This window comes from Theropithecus gelada, chromosome 20 (assembly GCF_003255815.1).
Source record: "Theropithecus gelada isolate Dixy chromosome 20, Tgel_1.0, whole genome shotgun sequence".
NCBI classification, from domain to species: Eukaryota; Metazoa; Chordata; class Mammalia; order Primates; family Cercopithecidae; genus Theropithecus; species Theropithecus gelada.
The window spans coordinates 64,414,307-64,437,869 of record NC_037688.1 but is presented as its reverse complement, the minus strand read 5'-3'; the positions used below and the strand labels follow the sequence as shown (position 1 = coordinate 64,437,869).

Genomic DNA, 23,563 nt, shown 5'->3' with positions numbered 1-23,563 from the left:
GTAGCTGGGACCACAGGTGCATGCCACTACGCCCAGCTAAATTTTGTATTTTTTGTGGGAATGGGGTCACGCTGTGCCAGGAATTTATTCCTTCCAGTGGGTTCTTGGTCTCGCTGACTTCAAGAATGAAGCTGCGGACCCTCGCAGTGAGTGTTACAGTTCTTAAAGATGGTGTGCCCGGAGTTTGTTCCTTCAGATGTTCAGATGTGTCCAGAGTTTCTTCCTTCCAGTGGGTTCGTGGTCTCACTGACTTCAGGAGTGAAACCACAGACCTTTGCAGTGAGTATTAGAGCTCTTAAAGTTGGCATGTCCAGAGTTGTCTGTTCCTCCCAGAGGGCTCATGGTCTCGTTGACTGCAGGAATGAAGCCGCAGACCCTCACCGTGAGTGTTACAGCTCATAAAGATAATGCAGACCCATAGGTGAGCAGCAGCAAGATTTATTGTGAAGAGCGAAAGAACAAAGCTTCCACAGCATGGAAGAGGACCTGAGCAGGTTGCTGCTGCTGGCTGGAGTAGTCAGCTTTTATTCCCTTATTTGTCCCCACCCACGTCCTGCTGATTGGTCCATTTTACAGAGTGCTGATTGATGCATTTACAATCCTTTAGCTAGACACAGAGCACTGATTGTTGCATTCTTACAGAGTGCTGATTGGTGCATTTACAATCCTTTAGACACAGAGTGCTGATTGGTGCATTTACAATCCTTTAGCTAGACACAGACTGCTGATTGGTGTGTTTTTACAGAGTGCTGATTGGTGCATTTACAATCCTCTAGCTAGACAGAAAAGTTCTCCAAGTCCCCACTTGACCCAAGAAGTCCAACTGGCTTCACCTCTCAACATGATGCTGCTCAGGCTGGTCTTGAACTCCTGTACTCAAGTGATCCACTGGCCTCAGGCTCCCAAAGTGCTGAGATTACAGGTGTGAGCCACCACACACAGCTGGTACCATCATTAGCCCCATTTGATGAGTGAAAAAAATAGGGACAACAGAGAGGGCTGACAACTTTCCCAACATCACACAGCCAGGAAATGCTGGAGACAAGTTTCAAAGTCTTTTCCATCCAAACTCTACAGCTTGCAGGTCTTAACCACTGCACATGCAGACTTTCTGCTCAAGATAAAGACAACTGGACTTGGAATTAAAACACATGGTTGAATCACTGTTCTTTACCACTGAGTAAACTGAGAAAGTGCCCTGGTTTTATCTATTTCTTGATAAAAAACTGAAGTCTGGGGAGAGTATGAATTTTTGTTTTGTTTTAGAGACAGGGTCTCGCTCTATTGCATAGGCTGGAGTGCAGTGGTGTGACCATAGCTCGCTGCAGCCTCTAACTCCTGGCTCAAGTGATCTGAGTTGCTGGGGCTACAGGCATATGCCACCATGCCTGGCTAATATATTGGTTTTAGAGATGAGGTCTCGCTGTGTTGCCCAGACTGCTCTCAAACTTCTGGCCTTAAGCAATCCTCTCACCTCAGCCTCCCAAGTGGTTGGGATTACAGGTGCAATCCACCATGTCTGGGAAAAGTATGAATCTTAACTCCACTAACAGCACTCTCACAGGGTTGTTTGTCATATGCGATAGTGGGTGTGAAAGTGCTTGGCAAACTGTAAAACAAGGTACACTCATGTTAAGGGTGTGTTGACAAAGTTGAAGCTGATAATCATGATGGCCAGGAAACAGTCAGTCAGGGACTATAGGGTTCTCGTCAAATTTGGGGGTTGCTTTATTTTTTTCTTCTTTCTCACTTTTAGCCCCAGGAACCATATTCATTCACAGATATTGAATACCTACTATGTGCCAGGCACCATCTTAGGCAATGGAGATTCAACAACAGACAACAGAACAGAGCAAAGTCCCTGCCATCTGGGAGTCCACATTCTAGCAGAGGGAGGAAGACAAGATACACACGCATCTATAATGTGTCAGGCAGGGACGAGTGCTTTGGAAAATAATAAAGCAGAAGCCAGGAGTGGTGGCTCACGCCTGTAATCGTAGCACTTTGGGAATCCGAGGTGGGAAGATCACTTGAGGGCAGGAGTTCAAGACCAGTCTAGGCAACATAGTGAGATCCTGTCTCTACTAAAAATTTTTAGAAGTTAACCAGGCATAGTGGTGCACATCTGTAGTCCCAGCTACTCAGGAGGCTGAGGCAGGAGAATCACATGAGGCCAGGAGGTCAAGGTTGCAGTGAGCTAGGATTGTGCCACCACACTCCAGTGTGGGCAATTTCAGGGGTCCCTGAAGTCCCCTCTTTTTCCAGAATACCTAATAATTATTCCACTCCCTAACTAAAGAAACACCAAATTAAATTAGAAACCCAAACTCTGTTTGTGTGACTCGTTCTCACGAGCCCGCATCCACTTCTCTCTTAAGTGTGGAATTTTGCTTTCCAATAAAAACTTCGTGCTTTACACTTCATTCTGACTCACTTGTGAATTCTTTCTTGTGATGATGTCAAGAATCTGGGGACCAGCTGTGGCTGGGGGCTCACTGGCATCTGGAAACCCTCCTGAGCTCCTGTGACACCAGGATTTGCTGACAGAGCAAATGTGAGGAGAGGCATCAGAATTTCTCTAAGATTTCTGAGCTGAACAACCATCTGGAAGGTTGGAGCTGCTGTATTTGGGTGGGGAATGTTGGGGAAACCAGTCCCACACCACCCAATGGATACCCTGAGTCTGGTGGAGACAAAGGAGTTAGAAAGAGACAGAATAAGCATTTAAAAGGTGGGTCCAGGGGACTGGAGCACTGGAGGCTTGCTCACAGCCCAGAGCTCTTGGGCTCCGCCCAATTTATTGGTTTACAAGCTCTTTATTCTTAGGGAAGATGGGAGGGGGAGGAAGGGATGAGGAAAAGGATTAATCAGTGAAGGAGAACTCGTGAGTCATTCGATAAAATGTGTAGCGGTGGCGGTTTCTGTGAATTTCCTTGAGCAAAGGCGTGTGTCTAAACTACTTAAGGTCTTTAACTTATCAGGACTGAAATGGGTGGGAGCGGATTTCAGGAGGAGCCAAGATGTTGGATTATACTCCACGGCTTCAAGGGAGTGTCATCTCCCTGAGCAACCTGTGGAATTCCGCTGAGCGGTTATGCTCTCGGGGCATGAAGACATGAAGGCAACGAGACTTTTCTTCTCAGAGGCCACCCACGGCTTCCCATGGGTGTCTCACACAGGGGAGACCAACTCAGCTGGCATCCCAGAAACTCTTTCCCACATGTTCCCCTTGTCTTCATTAATTTTTTTAAATTAATAACTGTCATTGCTATCACGGCTCGTTCATGGTGTCTGGCTTCTCTCCCAAGGCACCATCTGCATCTGTAGACTAAAAACAAACAACATAAACAGACACAAACCAAAATAAAATCTGCAATTGTTGATCCACCTATGGTTTTAATCCACTTTAAAGGATTGGTATTAGAAAGGCCATCGGCGGCTCCAGCAAGAATATCAGCTCCAGGCATCAGGGTGAGATGAGTCTGAGATATTGGTTTAGCAACATCTAATGTTAAATTATCTTCTTTTCCTTGTAGGTGACATGTAATCATCTCCCACTGGTATTCAGTGGCATTATAAGAGCTAGGAGTAAAACAAAAATCAGAAATATTCCAATCACATTGCATTTGAATTCCATGCTCCAGGCTCATAATCCGATCTCCCATCCAAATGACTGTTTGATGGAGATCATTAATTTGATTTGCCAATTTTTGATCTATTTGGCTTTGGGAATTCCAAAGCTTAGAAGAATTTTTCTGCCAACTATCCATAAAGCCCACAGTTTGAATAGAAGAGCGCAAAGCAACACCAGCAGCAGCAGCAGTAGCTGTGAAAGCTACAAGGCCCATCATCACAGCTATTAAAGTAAATATGAATCTATTTGATCTGTTAAGTATTCCTTTTAGTACTTCAGTGATAATATGTATGGAGGGACAGGCCTCCCAAGGTCTATTGAGGGAAACAGGTATCCAAACTCCTTCTCGGGCCCTAACCAGTAAAATGCTACTATCTTTATTAAAGGTAGAATTAATGCAGGTAAAAAGATGACAGTTGAGGCATGATATGGTTTGAGAGTCAGTTACGTATTAATTTTTCCCACTGCCAACAGAAAAGGAGGTTTAACACAACTCTGCAATGGGACCGTCTGATTAGAGGTCATGGCTACAACAAATTGAAGTTTTTTTACTATGGGTCTCTGTTTTATATTCTTTCCAAATCCGAGTTGGGGTTTGAACCACCATTAATTTCCACAATTCTGGATGTTCTGGACTTATAATTGGATCGGTCATTTTTGGGCTTGGAAGAGTCATACCATTCTCCTCCCACTTAATAGGGTAATTTGTTTCAATTCTTCTATATAATTTTGGTGCATTATCTGGGTAGTTGTTTGCAAAAGGAGGCTCTCTACAATCTTCCTGCTGTCTAGTACAATTTACTGCAAAGCGTCCCCTAGGGGCCCAATCACCGAGGATTCCATAGGAATTACTTTGCAGTACAGCAGCGCTATTTGCAATACAATCTTCCCATGTTAGCACCTCTAGCTTTCCAGACCATTTAGTGGCCTGCCTAGGGCAGGGCTTCTTACTAGGTTTAAATTTATTAATCTGGCGATGTGTCATAACATAGCCATGCTCAAGGTAAATAGTGTCCAAAGATTGAAATGTTCTTCCACTGATTGCATGAATAGAGGCTTTTGATCCATTATGTGCAGGGACATAAACCATCCAACTTTGTTTATCATAATTTAAACATCCCACTGCCAGCCCCAGGCAGATGGGAGGAAAGCGATAATCAATGGAAATATTCATTAACATTCCTTCGGCCGGGCTCGTGGCTCAAGCCTGTAATCCCAGCACTTTGGGAGGCCGAGACGGGCGGATCACGAGGTCAGGAGATCGAGACCATCCTGGCTAACACGGTGAAACCCCGTCTCTACTAAAAAATACAATAAACTAGCCGGGCGAGGTGGCGGGCGCCTGTAGTCCCAGCTACTCGGGAGGCTGAGGCAGGAGAATGGCATAAACCCGGGAGGCGGAGCTTGCAGTGAGCTGAGATCCGGCCACTGCACTCCAGCCTGGGCGACAGAGGGAGACTCCATCTCAAAAAAAAACAAAAAAACCCAAAAAACATTCCTTCCTCCTCTGGATGAGTAGGACCTCAGTTATCTGTCGGTCCAGGCATCCAGACACTATCATCAACAAAAACCTCCACCAGAGGGTCTAACCATGTAACAGGCGTAATCAGTGGCGGGAATGGAATGTAGGCCCAGTAAGTGTAATTTTGATCTGCCTCAGCTATGCGGAGACTCACTGCCAAGGAGATGACTGCCATCATAGCTACCATTAGATTACTGGTGGTCAGTGGCTTGTTCTGAGACCTCAGGTTCCCTTCTGCAATGTGAGCTAGTCTCTTCTTCTGCCCCCAGGTCGATGGAGTTGCTTGGGGAGTTTTACTGGTTGCCATCTGCTCAACAGAGATGTTCCTCTGAGCCATCTGATGAACTGGGGGTGCAGGGATGTTCCGAGGTCTTTTGCTCTTCCTTGGATTCTGGCTCATGGCACAGCTTAAGGTGCCTTGTGGGTACCCAGACAGGAAGCTGATTCTCTCCTGGTGAGATACAAGCAAACCCCCGACCCCACAAAATGATTTTGCCCTTTTCCCAGGTTTTGGTTCTGACGTCCCTCTGCCACACATGTTTTCCTTCATAGGCATTTATTTTTTGCCTTGTCAAATGCTGCTCTGCTGCCATTGTAATCTGATCTCTAGACAAATTCAAAAAATGTCAAGTGATAAGAGCCAATTGTAGCTGCATATGGGGAGTACAGTATTCTCTGGTTCCCCACTCCTGTCTTTTGTTTTTGTAATTGAGATTTTAAGGTTCGATTAGCCCGTTCAACAATGGCTTGGCCTGGAGAATTCTAGGGTATTCCAGTACTGTGTTCAATGTGCCACTGTGGAAGGAACACTTGTAAAGATTTACTACAGCAGCCTGGGCCATTGTCTGTTTTAATCTTTTGTGGGATGCCATGACAGTGAAACAGGAAAGTAAATGTCCTTTAATATGAGCAGCCGCCTCACCCGTTTGGCAAGTTGCCCATACAAAACGAGAAAAGGTGTCTATAGTAACATGGACGTATGAAAGTTTCCCAAACAAAGGTACGTGGGTTAGGTCTGTTTGCCACAACATATTGGTGGTTAATCCCTGTGGGTTAACACCAGTCTCCTCCTGTGGCAGTTGCAGTACCTGGCACTGAGGGTAATGTTGCACAATGTCCTTTGCCTGTCTCCAAGTGATCTGATATTTCTGTTTAAGTCCTGCTGCATTAACATGTGTTAGGTAGTGAAAATCTTGGGCATTAGTAAGCACAGTGGAAACTAGTAAATCAGCTTGATCGTTAGTCCTTACAAGAGGCCCGGGAATGTTAGTGTGTGCTCAAATGTGTGTAATATAGAAAGGAAAACAGCGATCACTCACTTCCTTTTGTAAAGAAGAAAACAGCTGATAGACTTGTTCATCCACAAGATATTTAATGAGTGCAGTTTCTATGTATTGAGCGGCTTGAACAATATAAGCTGAATCAAAGACAATATTTACAGGTTACTTAAAGTCTTGTAACACACCTATAACTGCCTGTAATTCAGCCTTCTGTGCTAATTGAAAGTCAGTTTGAATAATTCTGTTTTTAGGTCCTACGTAAGCTGCTTTTCCATTGCTAGAGCGATCTGTACACACAGTCACTGCTCCTTCCAATGGAGCACTATGGGTAATTTTTGGAAGGACCCATGTTGTTAGCTTTAAAAACTGAAAAATTTTGTTTTTTGGATGATTATCAAGCACTCCAATGAAGCCAGCTAAATTTATTTGCCAATTGGCCAAATTAACAAAGACTTGCCAAATCTGATTTTTATTCATTGGAATTATAATCTTATCTGGATCTGAGCCACAAAGTTTAACAACTCTAAGGCAAGCTTGCCCAGTCAAGATTGCCATCTGATCCAAGTACACTGTGAGGGTTCTAACAGTATTGTGAGGCAGAAAAGACCATTCAACTAAGTCCTCACTCTGAACTATAACCCCTGTAGGAGAATGGAGAGTAGGGAACACAGTGAACTGTAATGGTAAACTTGAGTTTATTCTATTATCCTGGGCCTGTTGTATTTTTTCCTCAATTATTTGTAATTCTTTTGCAGCCTCAAGAGTCAGTTCTCATTTACTATTGAGAGCAGGGTCTCCTCTTAAAATAGAGAACAGATTAGACATAGCATAAGTAGGAATTCCCAAAGTAGGTCAAATCCAATTGATAGCCCCTAATAATTTTGAATATCATTTAAAGTTTTCAGAGAGTCTTTTCGAATTTGAACCTTTTGGGGTTTAATTGCCCTTTCCTGAACCTGCAATCCCAAATATTGGAAAGGAGTGGCCGTTTGAATTTTATCTGGTGCTATGAGTAATGCAGCATTGGTTACCACCTCCTGTCAATATGAATAACACTGGATAAGTCAGTCTCGATTTTCGGCTGCACACAATATGTCATCCATATAATGAATGACATATGAATCGGAAAACTGATCTCTCACAGGTTGAAAAGCCTTCCCCACAAAAGTTTAACAAATAGTAGGACTATTCAACATACCGTGCGGCAGGACTTTCCAATGATATCTGTCTGCTGGTTCCTTGTTGTTCATAGCAGGAATAGTAAAAGCAAATTTCTCAAAATTGGACTCTGCTAGAGGAATATTAAAAAAGCAGTCCTTCCAATCTATAATTATTAATGGCCAATCCCTAGGAATCATGGTGGGGGATGGAAGCCCCAGCTGCAGGGCCCCCATCAGCTGGATGACTGCATTGACCACTCGTAAGTTGGTTAGCATGCACCATGTGCTGAACTTTTTCTTTATTACAAACACTGACGAATTCCATGGAGGAAATGTGGGCTCAATGTTTCCTAGGAAGACAGGAGACTAGCTTGACCATACTGGGGAGAAGGGATTGAAATTTCTGTGCCCCATTGCTGAAACAGATCTCTCCCCCATAAGTTATCAGGAATGGGCATAACTGGAGGTTGTATTGTGCCTTCCTGTTCTTCTGGACCAAGACATGGTAAGATAAAAGTACTTTGGAAAACTTCTGAAGCAGTTCTGATCCCAAAAAGACCCACTGGGGCCTTTTGTTCGGGCAGTTTTTTGGTCATTGATAAAGAACTATGATCGACACATATGCTTCTGTGTCGACCAGACCCTCAAATTGTTTTCCTTCAATAGTGACCATACAAATATGTCTATTGTCAGAGACTTGATTTACCCAGTAGGCAGACTTGCCTGCTAAATTTGTGCTTCCAAACCCTCCTGTTCTTTTTTCTGAGCTTTCTCCTAACTTAACATACAGTAAAAGCAAGAGTTGAGCTATTCTGTCACCTGGATTAGCACTGCAGGGAACAGTGGCGGAGATGACAATTTGAATTTCTCCCTGGCAATCAGAGTCCACTACTCCAGTACGTACTGGAATTCCCTTTAAATTTAAGCCGGACCTTCCCAATATAAGTCCCACCGTGCCATTTGACAATGGGCTGTAAACTCCCATTGTGACCTTCCTGGGAGGTTCCCCAGGAAGGAGGGATATGGCTTTGGTACAGCATAAATCCACTGCCCCACTTTTAGCTGTGGAGGGGGATAATAGCTGTATATTTGTACAGGGATAGACTGGGCCAGGAACACTCTGGTTGGAGACGGGGACGTCCTGTCATGAATTGAGGGTGCCCCATTTTGAATCAGGGCCTAGGGCTGGCCCCTCTGTCCATTTCCCGGCAAGGGCTGTCCACTGTTATGAAACTTTGAATGACATTGACTAGCCCAGTGTTTTCCTTTTTAACTTCTTGGACAGGTACCTGGTTCCCTGCTTTTTCCTCCTGAGTTTTGCCTTTTTTGGCTCTTTGTACACTCTTGTTTTGTATGTCCTATCTGTCCACAATTATAGCAAGATCCAGGGCACGCTCATGTGTTTTTTGTTACCCTTAGTCCAGCCATTCCCTGAGCAAGGAGGCTGGCCTTATATAAGTGCCCCCCAATGCCATTGCAGGCTTTAATGTATTCTCTTAAAGTTTTTTCCTCATTTGGATCTACCTTTCCCTTTAATAGGTCTAATTGCTGCCTGACATTATGTATTAGCATTTTCATAAGCAAGTAGCTGAATGATCACTTTCCTGGCATGAAAATCCAAAATAGCCTTTTGAGCCACATCTTGCAAATAGGTTATAAAATCCGGATGAGGCTCCCTTGGGCCCTGTCAAACTGAGTTAAAAGAAGGATAAGTAGTACCAGGGTCGTGAATTTTTTCCCAGGCTCTTAGGCATATAGCTCTGAGCTGATCAACAGCCTCATCATCCATTACTATCTGTTGATTTAGAGTACCCCATGCCTATCCAATTCCAAGCAATTGATCAGATGTAATATTAACGAGAGGTTGGGCTTGAGCATTTCTGAGTGCCTGATTTGTTGCTTCATCCGTCCACCAGGTTTTAAATTGGAGAAATTGAGAGGGGGACAGGGTGGATCAGGCTAATGACTCCCAATCCATAGATATTAAATGCCAGTTATAAGCCACAGATTGTAACAAGGAATGAACATAAGAAGAATTTGACCCATATTGTCCAATTGCTTGCTTTAAGTCTTTTAATATTTTAAAAGGAAATGGCTCCCAGCGTGCTTGAGCATGTTCTCCAGGCTCCTCAGCTGGCCAAATAATTATCGGAAACTGCCAAGCATCCAAATCTCCCATTTCCCATGCCTGGTGAATGGATGCCTGGATTGTCCCTGTGCCATAATATGTATTTGGGCCGGTTCACGGCATTCCTCTACCATAATTAACAGGTGGACAAGCCTGAATCATTCTCTCACCGTAATTGGCTATTGGGCAAGACTGAAGCTTCCCTTCACCATAGTTAATGGAGGGCGTGCAACAATGGGAGCGCAAGCAGCGTCTCAGGCTCCCGTTCCAAAACTTCATAAGGCTGAGGCAGGAGTGGCCATTCCGGATCTTCCCCTAAAGGTGCAGTAGGTGGCACTGTTTCTGCAGTAAGTAGAACTGTTTCTTTCATAAGCTTTTGGAGGTCAGCATATATAGCTTCTCATTTCTCCCCCTTTTTTAAACTAGACTGTGATGGTTCACTTTGCTGATCATCAGACTCATGATTATTAAACTTTTCTATGTCACCCTGAAACTTCTCCTCCTCCTCGTCAGTGTAGAAGGTCTCCAGTGCTGTTTTAATTGCTGACCACACAGACCAAATGGAGAAGGGAATGTCGTAGCCCTCTTGTTTTGCTCGTTTTGAGTCTTATCTGACCTTGTCCCAATCTTTTACATTCATGGCTCCATATTCTGGGAAAAAAGGAGTACACTTTTCTATGAGATGGAACAAAGATGTGAGATTTTGGGTACTCACAGTTACACCCCCTCACTCCCCAGTGGCACAATAACTGCTGCACCAGGCTTAAGTAATTAGCAAACTTACTTTCACCTTGACCCATATTTTCCCGAGGTTACCCTGGAATTCTCTGAGCACCCTACTTACCCATAGAACCTGAAGTGAAAAACGTACTCGGGTGTCCTTTGTCAGTCGTCCTCCACTTTCCACACTCCAGTGTTTCTTCACTGGATTATTTGTAGAGATTATGGGGAGCCCCATGTTGGGCACCAGATTTTGGGGAAACCAGTCCCACACCACCCAGTGGGTACCCTGAGTCCGGCAGAGGCAAAGGAATTAGAAAGAGACAGAATAAGTGTTTAAAAGGTGGGTTCAAGGGACCAGAGCATCGGAGGCTTGCTCATGGCCCAGAGCTCTTGGGCTCCTTCCAATTTATTGGTTTACAAGCTCTTTGTTCTTAGGGAAGATGGGAGAGGGAGGAAGGGATGAGGAAAAGGATTAATCAGTGAAGGAGAACTCGTGAGTCATTCGATAAGATGTGTAGCAGTGGCGGTTTCTGTGAATTTCCCTGAGCAAAGGCGTGTCTAAACTACCTAAGATCTTCAACTTATCAGGACTGAAATGGGTAGGAGTGGGTTTCACTCCTTGGCTCTCAGAGGAGCCAAGATGTTGGATTATACTCCACTGCTTCAAGGGAGTGTCATCTCCCTGAGCAACCTGTGGAATTCCGCTGAGCGGTTATGCTCTCGAGGCATAAAGACACGAAAGCAATAAGGAGAATTTTCCCCTCAGAGGCTGCCCATGGCTTCCCATGGGTGTCTCACAAAGGAGAGACCAACTGGCACCCCAGAAACTCTCTTTCCCACAGGGAACTTGTGGAAGAGCAGGTTAGAAGAGTAACCCTCAGGGGTCAATTTTAGTTTTGCTAAATTTGAGATGTACCCAACTTTTTTTTTTTTTAAGACAGGGTCTTGTTCTGTTATCCAGGCTGGAATACAATGGCATGATCATAGCTCACTGCAGCCTCTGCCTCCCAGGCTCAAGCAATCCTCCCACCTCAGCCTCCCAAGTAGCTGAGACCACAGATGCATGCCACCATGCATAGCTAATTTTTTAACAAAAATTTTTTTTTTTTTTTTTGGAGAGATGGGGTCTACCTAATGTTGCCCAGGCTGGTCTTGAACTTCTGGGCTCAAGCAACCCTCCCCTGCCTCAACCTCCCAAAGTGTTGGGATTACAATAGGGAGCCATTGTCCCAACCTCTGAGATGCACCCTACTTTTGAGAGGGGTGATGGATTGTGATCCTGCAAGATCACATTGAAAAGGATATGTTTAAAGGCATGGGAGGACTTTGTGATAGCATGTAAAATGGTTAGCATAGTTATTACCATGTAACTAAATTTCTTTTTATTTAACAAGCAGTTACACACCTTTATGTGTGGCAGGCACTATAGGTATAACTCTTTATATATGCTACTCATTACATCCCCATTAAAGCCCAAAATGATAGGTCCTTTAGTTGCAGTACTTTTCTTTAGTTCAGCTAAAGATGGGTTTTTTTTGTCTCACAGCCACAAAAATTCAGGCTCACAGACAATTTGAATGGTGAGCAAGACAGGGTTTTATTGGGTGAAAAGGGAAGAAAAGGGGGAAACAGGGACCCTTCCTAGGCCAGAGTCCCTGCTAGAGCACTTCCCACCTGACCATTTAAATCCCAGGTTCCACACAGAGAGAGGAGGGGCCAGACTCCTCCCCACTGCAAAGTCACAAACTTGTGTGGCTCCTCCCAGTGTGCAGGCCAGTCGGAGAGGTTGGAGGTTCTCCAGGGACCCCCTTCCACCTAACTGTCTCATTCCCACCTCTAAAAAAGTACATCTAACTGCGATTAGATTAAGGAAAAGGATGAAGACTGATCTGAACTGCTTCCTGCTGACAAGAGACACTGTTTTGGGGAAACAACAGTCAGAGTTCCCTCGGAGGCCTATGTAAGGGTTCCCGGCAGAAGGGACCATCATCCCAGGCTCCGGTTATATGATTGTTCAGAGTTTGATGGCCTGAAGGCAAGAACAGACAAACTAGGTTATTAGAAAACATGTATCAAAGTGAAACAAGGGGAAGGGGAAGGACAGCTCAAAAATTCCAAGGCCTTTTACCAGTTTGCACAGGGAGAGGGAGGCCAAAAGCCTGACTGGCAAAAAAAAAGCTTTACTTTTGGCCAGCATGTTGGGCTTCTGGGCTCCCTTCCCTTGAGGCCAATCCTAAGCCCACCAGTTTAAGGTTTGGGAAATTAACTCTTTCCAGTTTGGAGGATGCATCTGAGTGGAGTGTCCCATACTACGGAGACACAATTACCTATCAGTGATGGGAGAACGGAGGAGGAGAAAGGAAAAGAAGGCATTTTTCAAAGGAGTCCGAGAGCTTCAGGATGCATTTGAAAGGGGTACAGTTGGAAGTTGAATGACTACCCATCTAGAAAGAGGGGAGCAGGCATCCCTGGTTCCCTTGTCTTCCTAGCAGATACCTGAGGTATATGAGGGAGAGACGGAAGAGCATCTTCTTTCCTCTTCCATCCTGCATTCCTGAGTCCCCGTGACCTTGGCAGGCATGGCCATGAGTGCTAAAGCAGCTTGCACCCACGAAGCAGGGAGGGCCTAGAGAATAGGAATTATTCTCTTTAACTATGCCTCTATCCCCTCTACTGTCGGTAGCCTTGGAGTTCCCTAGACTCCATTTATGCCATGGATTTTAACATGGCCATTATACATGAAACAGGAAGTTGGGAGTTGGCTTAATCATCAGGAATCAGCCATGCGCATCTGTGCTGTGCCTTTTAACTGCTGTTGTCATTTGCCTCTGGATCCCTCAGATTCCGTTTTCCTTCCTAGGGCTTTGACATGAAGCTTGGAATTGAGTTTGGGACAAAAATGTGTCTTGGGGTGTTGCCTGGACTCCTTATCATAAGCTGAATGCTAAGGTGAAACTGGAACTGAGTCCTCCTCCAACAAGGGAGAGAAAAGGATGTCTTTTGTGACATACCCAGATAACCAGTGGCTATAGTTACGTTTACTAGGATTTGGCTGCATTGTGCTTGACTTTGGTTAGCTCTCTTGGTCTTACTTTCCCAAAAAGGAAACCTCCAGGTGATGGGCACCATCTTTATTCCCATCACCCGGCAGGATTTGCAAGATAATTGCTCAGAACTAGAATATTGATCAGATTTTTATATTAGCTATCCCTTTTGTTCTTTCTGAGTTGCAGTTGGAGATTACTGGTTGGTTCACAGGAAGAAGCAGAGTTAGTCTAAAATGTAGGTGAAAACTTAAAAACAACTAGTGAGTTTAGAATTTAATGACAAATACGTAAGTTTTGACACATGATTTCTCTCTCTCCAGTCCACATGTTTGTTAAAAAAAATAATAATCATAGGACTGAGTGGTTTGCAAAATAGACTTTAGTCTTATACTTGGCTCCTGATCATTTACATAAAGTGCAACAAGAATAACTATTTCTACATAGGCCTTTTGGATTTCCTTTGATGGAAGTTTGTTCCACAGGAATCTCAGATAAGACCTTTTAAAGCCAAGGCTAGCCATGAGTTTATCCGCAAATACCTGTGAGTTGGGTGATCCTAAGGTCCCAAGATAAAGTTGGAGATCCTGGACCTGTTAGAAAGTGACATTCTTTACTGACCCCAAGTCAGGAACCCTGTACAGGGACTGTGTAATCAAGAGTATGAAGCCAGTTTCCCCTCTGGGCTTTCATTGGCTCTGCAAGTCGAGATTGACTCCTTAAAGGGAAGCATACCCTTCCAGTCAAAGCCTTGGTAAAATAACCACTTTTTCCAATTGTGTCCTGTTGCAAAAGAAAACTGCATTCTTATTGCACTGATGCAAACAACCATATTGCCATAATTTGAGAATACTCAGACATAGTTTCCGAATTCTAGAGGAACCAGGTGGAGAGAAATAAACGTGCTCCAAATTTTGTTTCCAGGAGTATACCTTGCTCAATTATTAAAGGCCATAAATAGTTCAAAATAAGTTTCCTTGACTCTGAAAAACAAAACAAGGACTAGCAATGTTCCAAGTCAAAGGCAGAAAGCTTGCTTCAGCTTTTTGAGTTCAGTCCGTTTAGTTAATTCCTGTTTTGCTTGATATTTGTGAACATTTCAGCTCTTTATGAGTCCTATACGTTTTCCTTTATTCCAATGGTACAATCTCTAAAGTTATCAGAAGCTTGTATTTGAGAGCAGCCGTTAAAGTTCTGTAGCTCATTATAAACTGTCTTTGAAAGGACTAAAGCAAGACACAATTGTCTATGAACAGCAAAATGTCCAGGGTAGTTACAGTTAGAAACAAAATTGACAAAGAAGTTTGGTTACCTCCATGGTTTACAATAACTTAACATAAAAACCTTAATTATGATTGATAGCATATACTCAGACACAAGAATTTTAGAAATCCCATACAATTTTGGAACACATATTAGCATTATTTAGCAAACATATAATCTAAAGAAGATTGAACATCATTTTGGCAATCCCATGTACCTAAACATGTCAAATAATCTCCTTTACCTCTCTTTTCTGGACACTTATGGGCTCTCTGAAACATCCGAAAAGCCAGGTGTCAGGAAAGACAATTTTGAAACTTCAATTTGATTTTGGGATGCCTTTTAAATATGTTTAAAGCACTTGATACCATGAAATAGAATTCCACATTACCGTAAGTTATTTATTTTGCCAAAATAATGACTCAGAAATTTAAAAGAAGCAAAAACCTATTATAACCCTTTATGAATTTTGCCAAAGAGCAGATTGGCATTTTAAGAATACCTTGTTGTGTTTCAATTTTAATTCCCAATTTACAGAAAAACCATATAATACCCTTTTGAATTTAATTGATATGTTCACACAGAGAATCTTTTCTGCAAGGTTAATTTCCACACTTCTTCCACCACTTCTTTGAACTTTCAGCTTTTTCCTATCTAATTTAAAACAAGCCTTTAACCCTAGGCAAAAATTTGTATTTCCATGCCTTCTTGTAACCTTTTTTAAAAAAAAATTGTACTGTTCTTATACACCTTGCATGTAAGTCTATTTCCAGTAGTTTCAATTACAAGTTATAATGGTAACTGCTAGCAATTTCTAACTTTAATTTAAAACCTGGTAAGTTGTTTTAATTGTGTGCTACGTACAGCCAAGGTTTGACTCCATTATAATTAAGGGTGTGGTTAGTTCCGTAGGTCCCCAGGCCTTACCAATTGTGAAACTGGCAAGTCAAATAGTTCCCAAAACCCAAAAAGCAGTTTGTAACCTCAAAACACTTATCAAACCTAGCATTTGACCTGCATTATTTTGTCCACCTACACTCATATTTTAATGACATCTGCTTTTTACCAATAATCTTTAAGACTGTTTTTATTTCTTAAAGATTAAAGTCACATGAACTGAAAGGTACCACAGTTTTTATCTCCCCTTTAAAAAATATTAGATGCAAGCGCTTGTCTTTCTGTAGGCCAAATTAATTAGAGCTCTTTTTACAGACATCACATATAACACATACACAGACAGAAGAAAACCCAGTCCACTGGGTGGGGCCCTTTAAGAGACAGGGCTAGGAAAACACACAAATATCAAACCAGAAAGAAATGTATTCCCTAAGGTAGGACTGCTAAACAAAGCCTTGCCACCAAAGTTACAAGCCATGCCCTCAGGATGAAAAACAAGATGGAGGCTTGATTTCACAACCAAAACTTTGCAGAAAATAGAAACAGTGATAGCTTTGGAGCCTGGCCTGGTAAAAACGATTTATAAAAGAAAAAAAAAAACAAAAAACTTTAAAAATTAACTGCTGATAGGGTGGAGAATAGGAAAGAAAAATAAACAGCTTAAAAATGCCTTGGGAAGAATGTTTAAGCTTAATTACTGTCTGGTAGAGTTAAACTCCTTGGCTAGGGAAAGGGAAGGCTGCGGCAGTAGGGTGTCGCTGGGAGCCAGCCAGCCAGCTGTGTGGGGTCCTTGGGCCATGCATCCCAGCCCCATGAGGGATTGGGGAGCAGCAGAGAGCTGCTTTCTGGTCTATCCCAAAAGAGGAAAGAAAAGGCCATGAGGATGAAAAGGCTCAGAAGAGAGAGAGAAAAATAATTCTTGATTTGCATCTCACTCACCACTTCTCGGGCCCCACATTGGGTGCCAAAAATATTACAGGGCTTTTCCTTAGTTCAGCTAAATATAGGATTTTTTTGTCCCATGGTCATGAAAATTCAGACTCACAGACAATTTGAATGGTGAGTAAGACAGGGTTTTATTGGGTGAAAAGGAGGAAAAGGGGGAAACAGGGACTCTTATTGGGCCAGAGTCTCTGTTAGAGCACTTTCCACCTGGCCATTCAAATCCCAGGTTCCACACAGAAAGAGGAGGGGCCAGGCTCCTCCCTGCTGCAAACAGCACAAACTTGTGTGGCTCCTTCCAGTGTGCAGGCCAACTGGAGAGGCTGGAGATTATTGAGGGATCCCCTCCCAACTGGCTGTCTCACTATTATTGCCCTCATTTTACAGATGAAGAAACTGAGGCACAGAGATTAAGTAGTTGGCCCAAGATTATGAAACTAGTAAGGATATAGCAGAACTGGAATTCAAAGTCAAATAGTATGGCTTCAGAATCCCTGCACTTAACTATGTTAATTACGTAATTAACTAATTGAATTATTTATCAGTACATGTTGGCTGTTGTCATCATCATTATTATTTTTTCACCTTTTAATATTAAAAAAAATTTTTTTTGAGACAGGCTCTCACTCTGTTGCCCAGGCTGGAGTGCAGTAGTGCAGTCATAGCTCATGGCAGTCTCAAACTCTTGGGTTCAAGCAGTCCTCCTACCTCAGCCTTCTAAGTAGCTGGGGACTATAGGCCTCTACCATCATGCCCCCATTATCCTTGATTCTACTTACAAAGCAGAAAAGTTCAAATGGACAGATGACTGTATTATATACAAGAAATTAGACTTGCCATGTGACCTCCCCACTTTGACTTTGACTCAGATGCTCACTGAAGCATTATTTCCTTAGGGAAACCTTCCCTGACACTGGGGGAATGCCCCTAATTATAAATTCTTACAGCATTACATACCTCTTCTTGGTTGCAATAATCACAATTACATTTATGTCATTGTAAAGACATAATGACATTTCAATATTGTGGTAAAAACACACCTGATTAAATTTACCAGTCTTAATTATTTTTAACTGTATAGTTCATCAGTGTGAAGTATAGGAAGTATTCACATTGTGTAACAGATCTTTAGAATGTTTTCATCTTGAAAAACCGAAGTTCTATGCTCATTGCACACGAATTATCTCCCTCCTCCTTTCTCTAAGCCATTGGCAACCACATTTCTCCTTTCTGTTTCTATGATTTTGATTGCTTTAGGTACTTCCAATGATTGAAACCATACAGTATTTGCCCTCCTGTGTCTGGTTTATTTTGCTTAGCATGATGTCCTTGAGGTTCATCCATGTGGTAGTATGTGATGGGATTTCCTTCTTTTTTAAGGCTGCATAATATTCCATTGTGTGTATATAACCATAACCACATTATCTTTACCCATTCATCTGCTGATGGACATTTAGTTTGCTTTTAACGCTTGACTATGGTGAATAATGCTGCAATAAACACGGGTGTGCAAATATCTTTTTTTTTTTTTTTTTTTTTTGAGGCAGGGTCTTCCCTTGTTGCCTGAGCTAGAGTGCAGTGGCATGATTAATGTTCACTGCAGCCTCCACTTCCCAGGCTCAAGCCATCCTCATACCTCAGTCTCCCGAGTAGTTGGAACTACAGGCATGTGCCACCATGCCTGGCTAATTTTTGTATTTTTTTGTGGAGACTGGGTTTCACCATGTTGCCCAGGCCAGTCTCAAACTCCTGGGCACAAGTGATCCACCTGCCTCAACCTCCCAAAGTGCTGGAACTACAGGACTGAGCTATGATGCCCAGCCCAAATGTCATTTTGAGATCTTGCTTTGAATTTTTTTTGCATATATACCCTTCTGTTTTTGTTTTTTTGAGGAACCACTATACTGTTTTCCACAGTGGCACCCATTTTGCATTCCCACTAACAGTGCACAATTTCTCCACATCCTCATCAACACTTATTTTTTGTTTGTTTTTGTTTTTTGATAGTGGCCAGTCTAGTAGATGTGAGGTGGAAATGTTGCAGGATTTTTTTTTTTTTTTTGAGATGGAGCCTCGCTCTGTCGCGCAGGCTGGAGTGCAGTGGCCGGATCTCAGCTCACTGCAGGCTCCGCCTCCCGGGTTTACGCCATTGGTGGGATTTTTAAGGAATCAGAGAGACCGATGGGGTTCAGGAGGATATTTATTAATTATTTAGGTGCACTGGCCCAGTCGGATTAACATCCAAAGGACTGAGCGCTGAACAAAGAGTTAAGTTACCTTTTAAGCATTTCGTGGGGGTAGGGAGATCTGTGCAGGGGGAAGCATACTACAGAAGCGAGAATCAAAGGCAGTTATTCAACTGAGACATGTGTTACATCATTTCTTACTTTTCAAGGAGAAACATGTTTTGTGACTTGAGTTTATCTGTCTAGTGACATTGCAGCTACACAGCTAGGGAATCAGGGGCTTCACAAGGCCTGGGAAGGGAGGAGAGATAAGGCTCACTAGCCACAGAAAAATAGGCGTTTTTAAAGAACTCCAGCTCTTTTTCTTTCTCAGGGGGAACTGAGTTTTCTTACATGCAACTGAATTTCTGCTTACGCACTCTTTAATTTCTTTTAATTCCTGTTCCAATATCTCATTATGGTTTTGATTTGCATTTATCTCGTAGTTAGTGATAATCATGAGAGGACTTGTATTTCCCTTAGGATTAGATGATGTGGCTCTTGGCCAGAGTTTTGGAGAGCGCAACCCTGGCCCGTGCGCCTGCTGGGTCCTCCGAGTTCTGCAACAGCCCGGCCTGCGCGGCATCTGGTGGCCTCCGGGTAAGGCTGGCTCACGGAAAGAAAGAATGAATGCAGACTACGGGCAGTGGATAGAGGTCTCGGATGCCAGCAGGCCTCCCAACCCAACAGGAACTGGCTCAATTCCCAGAAGAAAGCGATCGGCCCCCGAGGCAGGAAGGCCGTCTCTGGAGCAGGGCGCGCTGCCCCAGGCCGGGGTCGACTAGAGGGCCAGCGCACGCAGCGGCAACAGGAGCGCCAAGAGGTGAAGTGGGTTCGCCAGGAGTGGGGCCAGCGCCGGGGCTGCCAGCCGAGCAGGGGTGTCTTGGCGGAGCCCCCTCCCCGGCTCCCAGAGAGTCTGGGAAGAACTGGGCGGGGTGTCCCCAGCGCTGGGCCCCCAAGCGTGGCAGCAGTGGCCGGGAGCGGGGAGCGAGCGGGGTGTGGCGCCAGGGTGCAGGGAAAAACACCAGGCGCGGGAATCCGGGAGCACGTAGAGGGGGCTGCGGCTCCAGCCTCAGACAGCCGCGTTCGGACCCTTTGCATTTAAGAAAGCTTCCGGGGAATGCACACGGCGGGACCACCGCCCTCGTGCAGCCAGCCCCGCAGGTGCAGGAAGAAAAGAATAATCCATGCCCAATCCGGTGAGTTTTTTATCTGAGCAGCGGCCTGGGTCAGAGCGAACATGAGTTTTGGAAGCGAACTGTTCGTGTGTTGTGCACCTCTGGACAGGTTACTTATCCTCTCTGGGATCCAGTTTCCACACCTGTTTAAAAAAGAAAGAAAGAAAAAAAAATGGTTAAAATTAGACTTCCCTCACAGAGATTCTGTGAGCCTTGTTTGCTTCCTAAATGTTAGATGTTGCTATTTCTCCTGGGGTAATCTATGAAATAGGGTCTCCTGGTCCTGTTTTACCCTTGGGAGATCTAGTTTCAGACCATTAAGTAACTTGCCAACAGCAATTAAATGGAAACTGTGGGATTTGAATTCAGGAAGTCAAACTCCGGAGACTAGATATTATCTAATCCAGGTCCTACCACTTCTCAGAAGGGTGAACTTGGGCTTGCCACTTCTGAGATCCTTTTCCCTATCTGTGAAACAGGTGCAGTAATAGTAGCTTACCTATGGGGTTGTGAACATCTACTGAGCTAACCCACATACGTGTCCCCCTACTAATGTGTGCATGCTGGAAGGATAAGATTTTTTTCTGTTTTGCTTGCAGATACATCCCCAGTGCCTGGCACACAGTAGATGTCCTATAAATACTTGTTGAATGAATAAGGAGCATATGTTACCTTTTATCCTTCCAATAACCCCTGCTAGTTTCAGACTACTGATTAGGAGACAAAAGTTTAAAGAGGTTGAATAAGTCACCCCATGTTACCTGGGTGGTCTGTAGAGGAGTCTGTGTGATCTTGACATGCAATCCAGGTTCCATCACCTCCTAGCAGGGTAAATGTGGCAGTTATCTGATTCCTCTGTGCCTCAGTTTCCTTATCTGTAAAATGAGGACAATAATAGCACCTATCCTATGGGGTTTTTCTGGAATTTTTTTTTTTCTTTTGAGTTGCTGTCTCGCTCTGTTGCCCAGGCTGGAGTGCAGTGCTGTGATTGTAGCTCATGCAGCTTCAACCTCCCAGGCTCAAGCGATCCTCCTGCTTCAGCATCCCGAGTAGCTGGAACTATAGGCACACACCACCATGCCTAGCTAATTGTTTAAATTTTTGTAGAGATGGAGGTCTCACTATGTTGCCTAGTCTGGTCTTGAACTTCTGGGCTCAAAAGATCCTCCTTCCTCAGCCTCCTAAAGTGCTGGGATTACAGGCATGAGTCACCAAGCCTGACTTTTTTTTTTTTTTTTTTTAATTTATTTTTTTGAGACAGAGTCTCACTCTGTTGCCCAGGCTGGAGTGCAATGGTGTGATCTGGGCTTACTGCCATCTCTTGTCTTCCAGGTTCAAGCAATTCTCCTGCCTCAGACTCCCAGGTAGCTGAGATTACAGGTGCCCACCACCATGCCTGGCTAATTTTTTTATATTTTTAGTAGAGATGGGGTTTCGTCATGTTGGCCAGGCTGGTCTTGAACTCCTGACCTCAGTTGATCCACCCGCCTCAGCCTCCCAAAGTGCTGGGATTACAGGCGTGAGCCACCACACCCAGCCCGAGCCCACCCTTTTGTGGGGATTAAATAAAGATGAAACACTCAGGACAGTGCCTGGCACTAAGTAGGTGCTCAATCAACATTAGCTACAGTAAGTGCTGTGACCGCCTCTACAAGAGTGGGGAAATGGCACAGTAGCTGCGTCCATTTAGAAGAGGCAGAAGGAAGAGTGGGATGTCATGGGGCAGAGGTGAGGAAGGAGCTTCCCTGCCTTCTCAGTAGCCCACAGAAGCAGGCCCCGAAGACGAAGGGGTGCCACCCATATCCCTGCTCTTCACCTGGGGGCACCAAGAGGCTGTCTCCAAGACCCACCATTCTTTTGTTAAACGAAAGAATGTCCTGTCCCCTCCGCCTGCTTGCAGCTGATGAAGCTTTGGGAGGAGGATTTCAGGTGGGAAGGACAGTTGTAGAGCGGTTATTCTGGCTAGAACCGGGTTAACATGTCGTCCCGGAGTAATTCCTAGCTCTGGGATTTTGGCAAATTGCCTTTGGAGCCTCAGTTTCCTCGTCTGTAGAATGGGGAGAATCATAGGACCACCTAGGGCTGTTGGAGGGATGATCTGCATTCATGTCTGGAGAGCACTAGGCAGAATGTCTGGCACATAATGAATGACAGCTATAACTGTCCATGTTATTTGATGCTTGATGCTCCTTTCCATTCCTGGCCTTAGGATCTGTTGCTGTGTAGGTCAAGCTCTCCAAGGAGGATTAAATAAAGCACCTTTTCCTTGAACCCCTTCGCATCTATTTATTTATTTAGTTTTAGAGACGGAGTCTTGCTCTGTTGCCCAAGTTGGAGTGCAGTGGCACAATTGTAGCTCACTTCAGTCTTAAAGTCAAGCGATCCTCCGACCTCAACTTCCTGAGTAGCTGGGACTACAGGTGCTCACCTCTACACCCAGTTAATTTTTTAATTTTTTGTTGAGACGAGATCTCGCTGTGTTGCCCAGGCTGGTCTCAAATTCCTGGCCTCAAGTGATCTTCCTGCCTCAGCCTCCCAAGTAGCTAGAACTTTAGGTGCACCCTACCACCCACTTCTCATCTAGACGGTCTCCTTCCAGAGATCTCCACCTGTCAAAGTTTTGGAGAGTTTTGTGTTCTGGTAGGACAAATGCTGACTTCAAGTGTGCCAGGGCAGGCTGGACACGGTTAATCAATCCTGTATTCCCAGCACTTTGGGTGGCCAACGCGGGCAGGTCACTTGAGTCCAGGAGTTCCAGACCAGCCCAGGGAACATGGCAAGACCTTGTCTCTACTAAAAGTACAAAAATTAGCCGGGCGTGGTGGTGCATGCCTGTGGTTCCAGCTACTCGGGAGGCTGAGGCACGAGAATTGCTTGAGCCCGGGAGGTGGAGGTTGCAGTGAGCCAAGATCGTGCCACTGTACTCCAGCCTGGGCGGCATTGCGAAATCCTGTCTCAAAAAAAAAAAAAAGTCCACGGCAGTTTCTGGGGACAATAAGGCTGGCATGGGCTGGGAAGGACATTGTGCTTTCCTCTTGCGGGGAGGCACTACATCCTTTAATATGGTACTTAGTAGATGAGGAATCCTAGACCTTTAACATAATCATAGTCTTTAATATCTGTTCTACTTACCATGTGCCGGGTATTGTGCTAAGTCCCAGCCCTAGTCATCTATAGAACTCAGGCTCCAGAGCCAGACTGCCTGAGTTAAAATCCTGCCTCTGCCACTTTCTTGCTGTGTGCCCTTGGGCCAAGTTACTTAACCTCTCTGTGCTTCAAATGACTCATCTGTAAACTGGGATGATTCTAGTAGTACCTAACTCATAGGGCTGCTGTGAGGATTAAGTACAACCCACACATAGATGGTGATAGAACGATGTAGTGATAAATGTTGGTCACTTATATATTATAATGACTTCCATTTTATAGCTGAGGAAACTGAGGCAGGCTCAGGGAAATTCATAACCCATCCAATGACACAGAGCTATCCTTTCTATTCCAGCGTCTGCTCATTGATTTTCATTTCCTTCTTAATTCATGCCCCCCTCATTGTACCCCCTAATTCAA

General features: G+C 44.2%; 1 protein-coding gene across 1 annotated transcript in view; it reads left to right on the top strand.

Moving 5' to 3' along the window:
• The first annotated feature begins 19,417 nt into the window (after positions 1 to 19,417).
• TMC5 (transmembrane channel like 5) overlaps positions 19,418 to 23,563 on the top strand; it is a 90,735-nt gene continuing 86,589 nt past the window's right edge. The window contains exon 1 of the mRNA XM_025370350.1: positions 19,418 to 19,641. The gene's annotated coding sequence lies outside the window, so the exon portion shown is untranslated. The remainder of the gene's footprint in view (positions 19,642 to 23,563) is intronic.